Below are 13076 nucleotides of genomic sequence, written 5' to 3'. Positions count from 1 at the left end.
TAGTTTCAGAATGGCATTAACTTTACACCTGAATTGTCCCATATACTTACGGTACTGTGTCATCCCGCATTGAGGATAAGAAATATAGCCTACTGAAACATGATTTCAAATTAATAATCAAAACATAATTATTAAATTAATAAACTAATACTTAGCATAGATAATATTGAAGTGATATAAAGTGAATGTATATGTATATAAGTTCCAGTATCCAAGTTGTCTAAGACGTTGAACTTTGGATCTAAGCTAGAGATAGCACAGGTTTAACTTTTGCTTTTGCTCAGAAAAATTAAAAAAAAAAATAGTATATGTGACATATTTTAAACTAAGTGGTATTAAGGTTTCTTCAAATGTCTGATGGAAGTATCATTCAAAGAAAAACAATCTATTATAGTTTGATAAAACGTCGTGGCTATTCTGTGACATAAAAAGTGACCAGTGACATTTTTACGCAATAATTTTTGTCAATGTAGATAGTCTTGATGGAGAAACTAAAATCATGATTTTGACAAAGATAAGTGAGGTCGCTAACACACTGAGACAAGAATTGACTGATGTCAAGGCAGACCGTCATGAGCACCGTAATCACCAGTCCGACTCACGGTCGAGTCTTAATCTGCGGTCGTGTTCTCACTCCAGCAGCCGAAATCGAAACGGTGTGTGCTGGTGTCACTGGAGGTTCGGGACCAAGCCCAAAAATGCACTATTCCCTGTCAGGACGCTGCCAGACCTCGGGGAAACGAGCCGGGAATCACTATCAAACCCACACTAATGTCAATCCGCCGTCTCTTTATCACGGACAGAGTGAAGAAACAGTTATTTCTTGTATACATTGGAATAGATGTTTGTCCAACCAAAATTATGCTTTAGTGGGGAAGGGTAAAATAAGAGATTTTGCAAGGAATATTTTCACCATCACTTAAAGTCTCATTTATTAAAGACGAAAATAGCCAGGTGCTGTTCTGGATCTATGACGTACAAAAAAACGAGAAAAACTGTGTATTACTGTAATATCGACTCACAATTAGTAATATGAGTTTTCGTAATAGTGAATTACATTGTAAACTGCTTATAAATAAGATAATAAAAAAAAGATTTTTTGGCTAGTAAAAAAAGTTTCTGTAGTTGCTGCAATTGCTAATTTTTTTTTCACATGAAAAGTTAAACCAGAAATGTCCAAGTATTTGTAAATATAGAATATTTTTTTAAATTAAATTATGTTGTATTAAGACAATTATGATAGCTTTGTTATATATACTGTATACTCTTATAACTAAGCATGAAGAGAAGCAATAATAGGACTGCTACTGTGGGGAGTTAACATTGTAACGCCTGGCGTTTAATTTAAATTACTTTCTATGAGTAACGCGCTAAAGTCATACCAATATGATCAATGTTACTGCCTTTTTGTTTTACTGAACGATGGCAAATGTCCAGAAAAATCCTGTTTCCTTCAGAATCTTTCCATCGTCAAAAATAACCTTCAAACAAGGGAAAGAACTTATAATCAAGAAAATCAAGTGCTATATACGTTTTTTAGTTATATTTGTTTAAATTATGCTCAAAGTTTCATGTATACGGTAGCAAAGTTCTATAAAGCATTTGAACTTTCACTTCGGTAATTTTTAGAAACTCTACATACATGTACGTAATATCATGTACTCATACAACGTTCACTGTATGCTCCGCATCAGACATTGTTGGAATTATTGACAATAGGCAGGCTTGAGACGTAATGTTAATTGCGTGATAAACACTGTCTGCCATTGTTTTGTTTTTTAAAACACTCTGGAGAAAGTTTTTGTGATGACATATATGGTTGAAGTGCAATATTTTGTACATTCTTTTGTAACTGACTAAGCAATATTAGAATAGTAATGAATAACTGAGCTCTTGGCGTTTCTTCTATAACAGAATTTAGAAGTATACAATAAACAAGTGAGTAAAAAAATCCTAATACTTAAATATTATATATAATGGAAACAGCTTCTCTAAGGATAGAACGAGTTATATCCAGTCAAGGACACGCACTTCAAGTCAGTAGGTTAATTTGTTGTAGATATATTCCCCTGATTGATCGGCAAAGCTATTATTCAGTTAATTAAAATTCCAGTTCAATATGAGTTCATGTTTAGTTTAGTGTTAGTGTTCAAGTCTAGAAACCATTTGATCCAACCAGGTTACCTTAATATATTTCATATAAAGGGAGACTCACCTTAGTATACTACTTTCAGATTCTAAAAAACTACTTTTACATTTGTTCTCTATTTTGAACTCAGTAAAATGCCTGATTATCAAAAGACATAATAAGCGAGATTATGTTTTAATGAGTCTGCACGTTTGAAATAAAATAATTTAAAATGTGAGAAAATTTATAATTACCAGTGATTTTTAATACGGCCGCACTTCAATTCCTCTAATGAAAAACAGTTTATATTTATAACCTTATTCTGTTGCAAACGATTTAAAGTTTTTTATCGTCTCTAAAGTAATGCGTCATATAACGTGTGTAGAGTCTACTGGATCTTGTGACTACGAATATTTATAGGAAAACTAAGCATATATTTTAAGTGAAAACTATTTTATAGTCTCAAAACATATAAACCTCACATAAAAAAGCTATCAATTGGGAAAATTTCAAAACAATAAAATAATCTGTTACATTTAAAAAAATACTGAAACATATAATCCATCACACGTTTATGTTACGTAAGTCAAGTCATTTAGGTAGACAATCTTTGTTCAGAACATTTAGATGTTACTTTGGTAGTTAAGAAACTATTTTGTGAAACAAATGATGTTTGGTTTTGATTTTGCTTTGGTCAGTTGCATCCCTTATCTTTTTTAAGTTGACATTGTTTATGCTCATCAATTTTAAAGCAAATTACTGTCAAAGCAAAGACAAAGTCAGAATAAGTAAACCAAGCCTGAAAGATACGCAGAATAAAGTTTACAAAATCATACCAACGTTACATTAAAAACAACCATCCGTCAGACTCGTCAGAAATTAATGTCAAATCACCGTCAGTTAAAACTTTACAGACTGAAATTATGTCAGGAAGGAAATGTGTATGAGATCTATTAAAATGTTAATTTAAAAACATCTAAAGACCAACCTTGGCAGGGATTGGGACTGCCTGTGCTTAAAACAGTTACCGTGCATTCATCACTGTTACTAGAACCAACAGCAATGGCTGCAGTGACACTGTTATGCGCACCCAGGTTAGAGCATTGCATGATACTAGGGCCAGTCCTTGGGCAGGTCATCACCCTTCTACCATGTAATAATCCCCTCCCTTATTAGATTGGTTAATTGATATACGTAGGTTACGTCACGTGACAATATGTACTTCCTCAACAAGAAAATAATGTAGATCTGTAAATTCTCACTGAGACATGTTGAACTTTACAGTAAATTACTTGGTTACACCGTTTAATTTTTCAGATTATATAATTTGAAATTATTATTGTAATCCGTGTAGATTTATTAAACAAGAAAAGAGTATTTTATGTAACAAAGCGGTTGATATTTTAAGGCAATATAGTCTATTCTCTGTTGCAATTTAAGTAATATTAATATAGTCATTACCCCATATAAAATGTTAGGTTTGACGTAGAATTTTGATCCAATTCCACCCGATCTTTCAAGTGCACAATGTGGTGACTTGAGAGATGTATCAATATTATTATAGATAGTTTTGAATTAATATTAGGAATGATAAGAATTCTATATAAATGATAAGAATAAGTAAACCGATAAGACCAGTGCTAAACATTCCACAACAAACAGTCGTTTTAGAACGATTAAAACGACTGGATATTGAAAACATTTACGTTTTTGTAGAAAATTTCTAACAATGGAATTCATATATTTATAAACCTCATGGAATCTTTCCTTTTATTAAATATACTTAATAATATCCTCTGTTAATAATTTTCGTCCTATTCTCACTGATGCTGTGTTGGAAGTTAGCCACGACTACAAGTAGCGGGGGCTACTACCATTACCGACTTCCTGGTGAAGTCAAAGGAGACGAGACGAGAACCAACTCGTAATTGAATATTTATTTGAGTTTCAGAAGTGGAAAACGAAATCGTGTGTACCAATATCACAGGAGATTTGGAAACTTAACCGGTAAGTGTACAAAATCCTGTCAGTAGGCCATCAATGTCTCGGTAAAAATCAGGGGATCACTATTAGCGGTTAGTGATCTCGCCTTAATGTAATTCCGAAGTTTCTGTATCAAGGACATATTGATGAACAGCCTTTTCTTAGGGACACTGGAGCAAATCTACATTTATCCCAAATCTCTGCTATAAAGGAGAAGGTTGAGGAAAAGCTGTGAGCGCTTTGCAGCGAATAACACATGCATTCCTTTTCTCTTGTTTGGTGACGTTGAATATATATTTCCGACTCAGACTACCCTTTATTTGGAGTTTAATGATAGCTGAATTATCCAAAACTCATTATTGATTTCTAAACTTCTGTTCCACTATGATCACCTAGTGGATGCCCGATGACACTCTTAGGTTGACCAAACAACCTCGCTTCTGGCAAGTGGCATGAGGTAAAGTAACGCTTGTAAATTTTGTATATTTAGATTTAATCCAACACAATCTGCAATGCTTTTTAACATAAACATATAGTACAGCAATAACAATATTGTCTAGTGGAATCAGATAGTACAGTTACAACGCAGGGTGAGCTACGCGTGTTCACATAAAGCTTATACATGACACAATCAATCTGAGTTTACTGGTTGACCTGAAGAATCGATTGTCAACCACGCTACTCTTAGTGGAATCAAAATAACACAACATCGAAAGGGATACAAAATATAAAACTAGAATCCTTCCTTATACATTTTCCGGGCTTTTTATACTTAGTACTGACATTTAGGTCATAATTTAATCAACTTCAGGCAATTACAAGGGAGAGAAAATCGTTAGTGAAACGTCTAAATATAATTAAAAATATATTTACTTGCCTGGAGTTCAGTTTTAGTGTGTAAAGCTTAAGAAATATAATTTTAGAAACAAATTATTATATCATATATTTAACCCTATTCATACTTTCCTATGTCGACCATCATTACAACTAACACCCAAAACTATTTTTCTAAGATAAACTTTCCCAACAATTTGAAGAACCTGGTTGAGTACTTGAATCTAACAATTGGCTGTGGCATACCATTTAAAAATTAAACAAGTGAATAAATACTTTTCAAAGTAAATATCACAAGTAAGAAATTTTAGAACAGGTTCTGGCAACAAGCAATGGTGGCGCCAATTTAACAGTGAAAAGTGTCTATTATTACACTTCTAAGTTTTTCTTTTCCTTTGTTGTGTCTACTATACTATCTTCTCTTTCGTGCAGTATAAAAAGCCAAAATTAGGTACATCTGAAGAAATACACATATATTTTTATTGTGAACAATGCAAAACAATCGCATGTATAACTTCATTGTGGAGTGATAAGTTTTTTTAATTTATGCAAATATTTCATCAACTGTACTGCCTCAGCGGTAGTGATAATAATGGACATGTATGTAGAATAGTGTCTGGTGCCCATATAATAATTGCATATAGCTAAATATACAGTAAAATAAGTAGGTTATAGTACTTCTGCTGTTCTACAGGTTAATAAGTCAAAGTCGTGAGTTGCTACCATCAAAACTCAAGGCTTAATTATTTAACATCAAAATTCAGACAAAATATACAGCCATACATACAAGAAAACATCTACGTGATTTGTATTCAATGAAAAATGTGATGTTTTTACCTATCCATTTGATGAATATTCCAGCCAAAGCGACACAGGTACAGACGTGGTATTAGATAGTTCGGAAGAAGACTGAATACAAACTGTGTTAACTTTGTACGTTTCAAATAGGAGTAAAATTACTCAATATGCAACTGTACTAAAACATTTTTCAAAGGTATTAGGTTTTAAAATTGTGTTTTCATGGTAACGAGGAATACTTATTGTATGTTAAGAAATAGACTAATCGTAAGGCTTAAGTTACAGTTATATAAATTCTCAGGAAGAGAGCACATCTAGGTCCTTACACTGGGATAGGGAATAAATGAATGAATATTTCTTTCCCCATGGAAATAAAGATCACACATATATGCAAAACAGGATATGATCTCCATATGGGCGTAGCCTAATAAAAAATATAAGTAGTTTTTAAAAATTATAAGTTTTTAACTTCCCATATTTCCTCATAATTAATAATCTTCAACTGTTGTACAGGCATATAAGGTAAGAAGTCAACGACCATGATCGCGGCCTTTTGAGGATTTAAAAAGTTTATTTTTAAATGTTAAGGGCGGAACAAAAATATTTCTTGACGAATTAGTGTTACATATTACTTATCTATATATACACATAAAGGTTATAAAGCAGTAATACAGTATACCACGGATCATGTAACTAGCTCAGCTAAGATTGCATTCAAATTTCAAGTCTAAATTCATTTAGGAACCAAGAGATATGCGGCACAAAGTATCTGTGGCACATTTTAAAATGTCCCATGATTGCACTGTTTTTTTTTTTATTATTCTTAGATTACTCGTTGACATCATGTAGTAACACGGACTATCAGAAAACTAGGCGTTATTTATATACAAATTAAGGCTAATAAAAAATTTATATTTTATAGGTAAGTTCGTTCTTAAGATATCGTGCGGAAAAAAAGAGATATATGGGATTGTCAAATTCCAGCCCCTCGAAAGACTAAGCTCTGCTAACGCTCAGACAACGGTTTTAGCCCGAATATCTGACGTTTACGGTTAATGATGTGCCGCTGCTGGACTTCAATGGGATTGCGCAGATAAAAGTGATACATTAGTTTTTGATGTAACCTGTTTTAAAGATTTGGATGTGGTGCGACAGATAAATATCACTGCAATAAAGAAATAAAAAATTTTTGTCATGTGATTAAAACGTATTTCAGTTAGGGGTTTATTATTTAGTATTTTGTTTATGCTTGTTTATGATTTACTATACTGTTGAAGGCAGTTCACGGTTGAGGGCGTAAAGGGGGTGTACATTTCCGGAAAATACAAATGTATTTGAAAACTTCTAAGTTTTCTGTTTACAGTAACACTCAAGCAATATAAAATATATATATACCCTATATTATTGTACAACAATCAATATATCCGTAATGGTTAATTTATTAAAAATGTAAACTTTAATAATAGAGGAATAATTTAGCCATCTTAGACTACTGTGAAGAAACATTAGGCCGGACAGTGATAAAGTGAGTCGCGAAGTTTATATATTAAAATGCAAATTAGATTTCCTTCCAGATTACATTCCAAGCCAAATAGGCCTGGAAAAGAGCAATTTAGATACAATAAAATTACGTATCACATAATAGTACCTGGTATTGTATCAAAAACTTTTATAATTTCTAAAATGAATTATAAAACACATTAAAAACTCACAGATGTTAAAATTAAAAAATAAATATACCGGTAAATTTTCTTACATTATATTCATATTATATTTTGTATAACCATGGGTTTATAATTATATCCTATGATCCAAATATACTTATTGTTGATCAATAAAACTATAAGTAACACCACGAGTAAATGGGTTATGCACGCATAAAAAATCATATTATTGTATTCAATAGAAGATAATATTTTCTCGTTTATTGAAATTCAAAACTAAAAATTCAAACATTACTTGAACTGCACACAGATAACATGCACTGGAAATGAAATCAAAATATTTTTTGTGGAATTCAGAGGTATAAGTATGTGTTAGTATGTGGTGTGATGTAAGTTGTAGTAGCGTAAAATAAAAATACATATACCTATATTGAGTTACATTAAACTAATATGTATTGATCTACTAATTCAGTCTCGGACAGACTAAATATTTTTTTACATTAAAAATAAAGCAATAACAATTGGTACTCCATTGCCTGGCTATGGCCAGTATCCAATACATTAACGGTACACTATAAAGGTATTAGGTTAAATAATGTCTTGATTGGGAAGGGAAAGTAGTAAAGTCAAATTAAATTGTAAATAAATTTTGATAGTAGTAATTGTAAAGGTAGAATAAATTAGAGTTATATTAGTGTGATATTATAGGACTAGTGTACTACATAAGTAATGAAATAAATTGGTAACTTCCATTACCAAAAAGCAAGATGTAGCTTATTAAACAAAGTGCATTCTACTACGAGTTGTTTGGACTTATCTAACGCACAATTTTCCTAATTTTAAATCTAATTTAGACAGTGGTAAATAAAACATCTCTATGATTCAGTTAAAAGCATGTGGTTGTCATGTGAAACATAAAATTTGATAATGAATTTTTTCAATAACTTTACTTATGGTCTCTGTGGAACTATAAACTGTATAAGAGTGCTCTCTTAGTGTGAAACCTCACCCTCTGGATTAAAGTGGATCTATAGTGGAACTTGCTCAACGGAATAGTCAAGGGTTCAGGATTACTGTTTACCAAGTGTCATGTCTATGGTAAAATGTGCTAACATTGCTGTTGTGGGCGATACAGATAAAACAATAAATACATTTCAATTTTATATTAATACAAATAATTAAACGTGTGACATGTACTTACAAATAGATACAAAAGATCATTGACTAACTAAGTTGAGTTTTCCTATAAGTATATTGTTTTGGATGATTAATACTTACCGATCGCAGGCCACTTCTAAAAAATTTACTTCAAAGATTCCAATACTTGGATGAAGAATTTCGCCGCCAGCAATTTAGAGCTCCAAGGGGAATTAGACGGACGTAAGACCAGACCACATCATAGACCTACTCGTCGTTCTTACAGGAGGCTGAACTCCAAAATTTACCAGAGATCTTTGTTCAAGAACTGGCTCTCTCTCTCTTGTATGAAAACATAATAAGTAACTGAACTAATATAAAAGTTTAAATCCTACTTTGTATTCATGGAAACTTGTGCAACTTAGTTGATTGTTGTTCAGCCAGCCGTGTCATTCAGAATGTTTACTGTTTATGTGAAAAATTGGACGTCATAACCTAGTCGAGAGGCATTTTTATTGTTCGATTGTATCTTATATTAAACAAAATTAATAACCAAATACAAGGGTTTCCTCTATTCCTCTAAAGCTAACATGCTTTATCGTGTTAAGAAATTATAACGTTTTTACGTAACTTTGACGGAGAACAGTTAGAGTCTTAGAGTAACATTGAAATTTGACTTGTAATATTGTAAGATAAGACTATGCCTAGCAGTTCTGTCATCAATGTTGCTTACGGGAAGAAGGATATCGTGGGAATTTACCTGGGTAGGTTCTAAGGGAAGGTAGTATCTATGCTGTTACATTTAATATTTTGTTATGTCCTGTTAGGACGTAATCGCTTTTAGATGTATGACTTTGGAGTACGCGCGATCTTGGTATGTTTTTCTGTGAGAGTAATTTGTCCAGTACATTAAACAAATAAATATACAAGAGGGTAATTTGTCTAGTACGCCACACCATGTGTTGTGTAACAGGCTTTGTTAGTGTTGTATGCGCACACCTTAGCTTATTTCATTCTCGATACGTCCCGCGGACAGATAGACAGGCAAACAATCATACAGAAAACACTTATTTTACATCCCTCGGCAGGCTTCATAATAATTAATTTCCCCATACTACTGAGCCCTGATGCTTCAATAACACAGCTAAATTTCATGGTTGAACCTGCACCACCATAGACGCCATTCTTGTCTATGTAAACATTAAGTTTGTGCTTGTTAAAAAGCCTACAGGTTTCCGTGATATCTCGCCACGTAATATATTCATATTTTTCTGCATTGAATTAGATTTTATAGTAGTGTTCTAATAATAACAGTTCCAGAGAGATTGAGAGAGTACTATAGCGTAAAATTGGGCTGAAATAAAATCTTGTTAAAGATTTTTAGGATTGACGTTCCATTCTGTAACTTTTATTTCTACATACAACCCAAACTTTAAAAATAACAAATAAAAAATCTCATATGATTTTACTAAGGATCAAATAGATTTATTCTGCTGTTTCAGTAAAAAACAATTTAGTAAACATTGATAATTAAATGCACATCTATTACAAGTAAATCATGTAACTGAAATAATTTTTGTATATTTTTAGTTACCAATCAACGATCCTAGCTTTTGTCCCAAATAGGTTTTTTAATTTTATATTTAGAAAGTTCGTATAACTGTAATAATTATTCAACAAATTTTTCAGGACCTATTAAATATCACTTAAAATATATCTAGTTAGTGTTCTGTTGCAAGTCGTAACTTTATATGGAATACGTAAAATTGTTAGTTGGGTACTGGGAACAAAAAGTTTAGTTAACATTAATAATTAAATATTACACATATGTTATAAGTAAATCATGTAACTAAAATAATTTGGCCTATTTTTAGTTACCAATCAAAGATCTTAGTTACGTCCTAAATAGGTTTTTTAATTTTATATTTTTAGAAAATTGGTATAGCTGTAATAATTATTTAGTACAATTTTCAGGACCTATTAAATATTAATTCAAATATACCTAGTTAGTGTTCTTTTACAAGTCGTTTTGAAATGTTCATGTTTGAGAGATATATAATTCTTAGACTTACATAAGTAATAAAACTGGTACAAAGTTGAGGCTATTGTGGAGGGCGACAGCGAGATAGCCCTGAGGTAACGGTAGTCCGTTACATGATAAATCGACATCTCTGGTCAAGTTGGCAGAGACTTCACATTACGTTATCTTAACCACATATTATGTAGTACCCTTCTCTAAACGTCGAAGTATAGCCCCCGAGGTCCATGATGCTCGTGGGCAAAAACCGTGTCTTAGTCTTCTTTCTGTATTTCCTCCAGGCTCAGATCTCATGAGTTACAAAGGCACATGCGAATTGTTCCATCATTTTTAAAGATTTCTAAAAGTATCCTTACATCATATTTGTATGTCTTATATTAATGTGTGTGAAGAATTTAATTCAATAAAACGAAACAAAAATCGTTTTTTATATGGCCTTTGTGGGTAGATGATTTACTGTGTGGTAGAAATAAAAAAGAAAATGTTTGTATTACATTAATAAATTAATTTACTATGAAAAATTACGATACTATAACTTGGTAGATAGGGATAAAGACATTTTTCCTAAGCATCAGATCCCATAACGCCCCACATGAAAGAGTGCCACTTTTCGCTGTGAAGGATGGATGTACTCTCACACCAAGGAATTTCTTTATTTGGTCAGTGGTTGCTATCCGATTTTGATTTTGTACTGGTTCCTTTGTTCACAAGATGTACTGATTTAAAAATCGTTCTGTCGTAGGTAGTACTGTGTAATGGAGGACTGCACTGCTTCAGTTGGAACTTCACGCCATCCAGATCCAGGAATATAGTCATGTACACGATTCTTAACTCTTTCTCTTTGTGACTTCCTTATCCCCTAGGTATCAGGTGACAGTCTTTATCAAAATATTAGTATTGATATCTACTGTTTATTATCTTACTAGTTTATTTGTATTTTCAATAAGCTTGAGTTGCATACTCATTATCAAAATCGCAAACGAAAAACATGTATAGAAAAGAAATATAACGTTTCATTATACGTTGCCTTTAACAATATCACCATTTGCTTAATTTTAAATGGCCGCAAGACTGCAATGATGGTTTTTTAAATTGCTTTATTTTGCTTAAAGCTTTGGTATTTTAATCTCATCATAAAACCCTTAATCGTATTTTACTTGATATTATTTATACTACTAATTTTTACTTTCATATTTGTTCATGTAATCAACGAGAAATTGCAGATAAGATAATATAAAGAGTGATTCTCCAAAATCTATATTTCAGTATTACTTTGCTTTATAGAGTATAAATAAACAATGGTCTGAAAGAATTCCTTTAAATCGTGAAATTTGTAAAGACCGATCTCCAAGAGACAAAGAGAGCATCTCTTCAGTTGTTCTTGATGACATTGTCTGAGGATTGGGTCGATAACAAACAGAGAACACCATCCGAACGTAACCGTAGTTTACTTTAGAATACCTTTTGTATTTTAGAAGTTGATACGCAGGAAATAAAGAGCGTGAGAGAGTGATTTAAAAATGGTTATAAAATCGATGTTGATATTTTATTGGAATACCATATCGTCTAGGAAAATATACAAATTAAAATAAAATCCTTCAGATTATATGAAACATTCTTAATTGCATTCTTTAACTATTCGTTTAACCTGGTATGATGGTTGGAGATAATTTGGTCAGCCTAAATTTGATTATTATTGAATAGTATAACGTCTTTCCTCCTTTTATAGTCAACACGTGTGTTAAGCAGGGAGCGCGTCTAGGGACATGGTTATACTTTAAACTAAAATGGAAATATCTTGTAAATTTATTTTTATCAAATGTAAGTTATTTATTGCGAGGATCATGTAATATTAATCACTGAAATATAGGTTTAAGATAATATCCGACTGGTAATTTGTTAAAAATCCCTTTCTTTTTATCTAGTTGTTCTCAAAATTTAACTACGGGCTGAAGATTTATTTGTTGATAAGCTTCCAAATTATTTATACAATGCTCCTAAAATAACAAGTCTACGTAATAAAGTGTGTAATATCTAAATTATTAATGCTAGTATATTTTGAGATTATCATACAGGCTTCACAGTAAAATGTTAATAATTTATTGCAGTTTCAGTAGGTAGAATAATTACCAGATTAGAATGTAAAACATTGACTGTTAGACATCTGCATTCTAAGTTCTATGATGTATACCTATTTGTTTGCATAATTGAAGGTAGGCTTGTAAAAACAAATCGTACTGATATTGTTTATTACACTACAATTTCTTAGTGTAATATATGTCATCTCAACCTTTATTAAATTGGTTTTTTTTCTGCTTTAAACGTTATTCCATCATACATGCAATATTAAAATACTGCTAATCTATTATCAGCTATTAAATAAATTTGATCCTGCAGATTGAGCAGGTGAAATGTGTTGTGCGGAAATGACAAAAATGCCAATTTATAATATTACCTCATAATACCGAAGAATTTAGGTCAAATTTCCGACTTA

Source organism: Homalodisca vitripennis, unplaced genomic scaffold, assembly GCF_021130785.1.
Source record: "Homalodisca vitripennis isolate AUS2020 unplaced genomic scaffold, UT_GWSS_2.1 ScUCBcl_6569;HRSCAF=13847, whole genome shotgun sequence".
Taxonomy (NCBI): Eukaryota; Metazoa; Arthropoda; class Insecta; order Hemiptera; family Cicadellidae; genus Homalodisca; species Homalodisca vitripennis.
Note: the sequence above shows the minus strand (reverse complement) of the source record.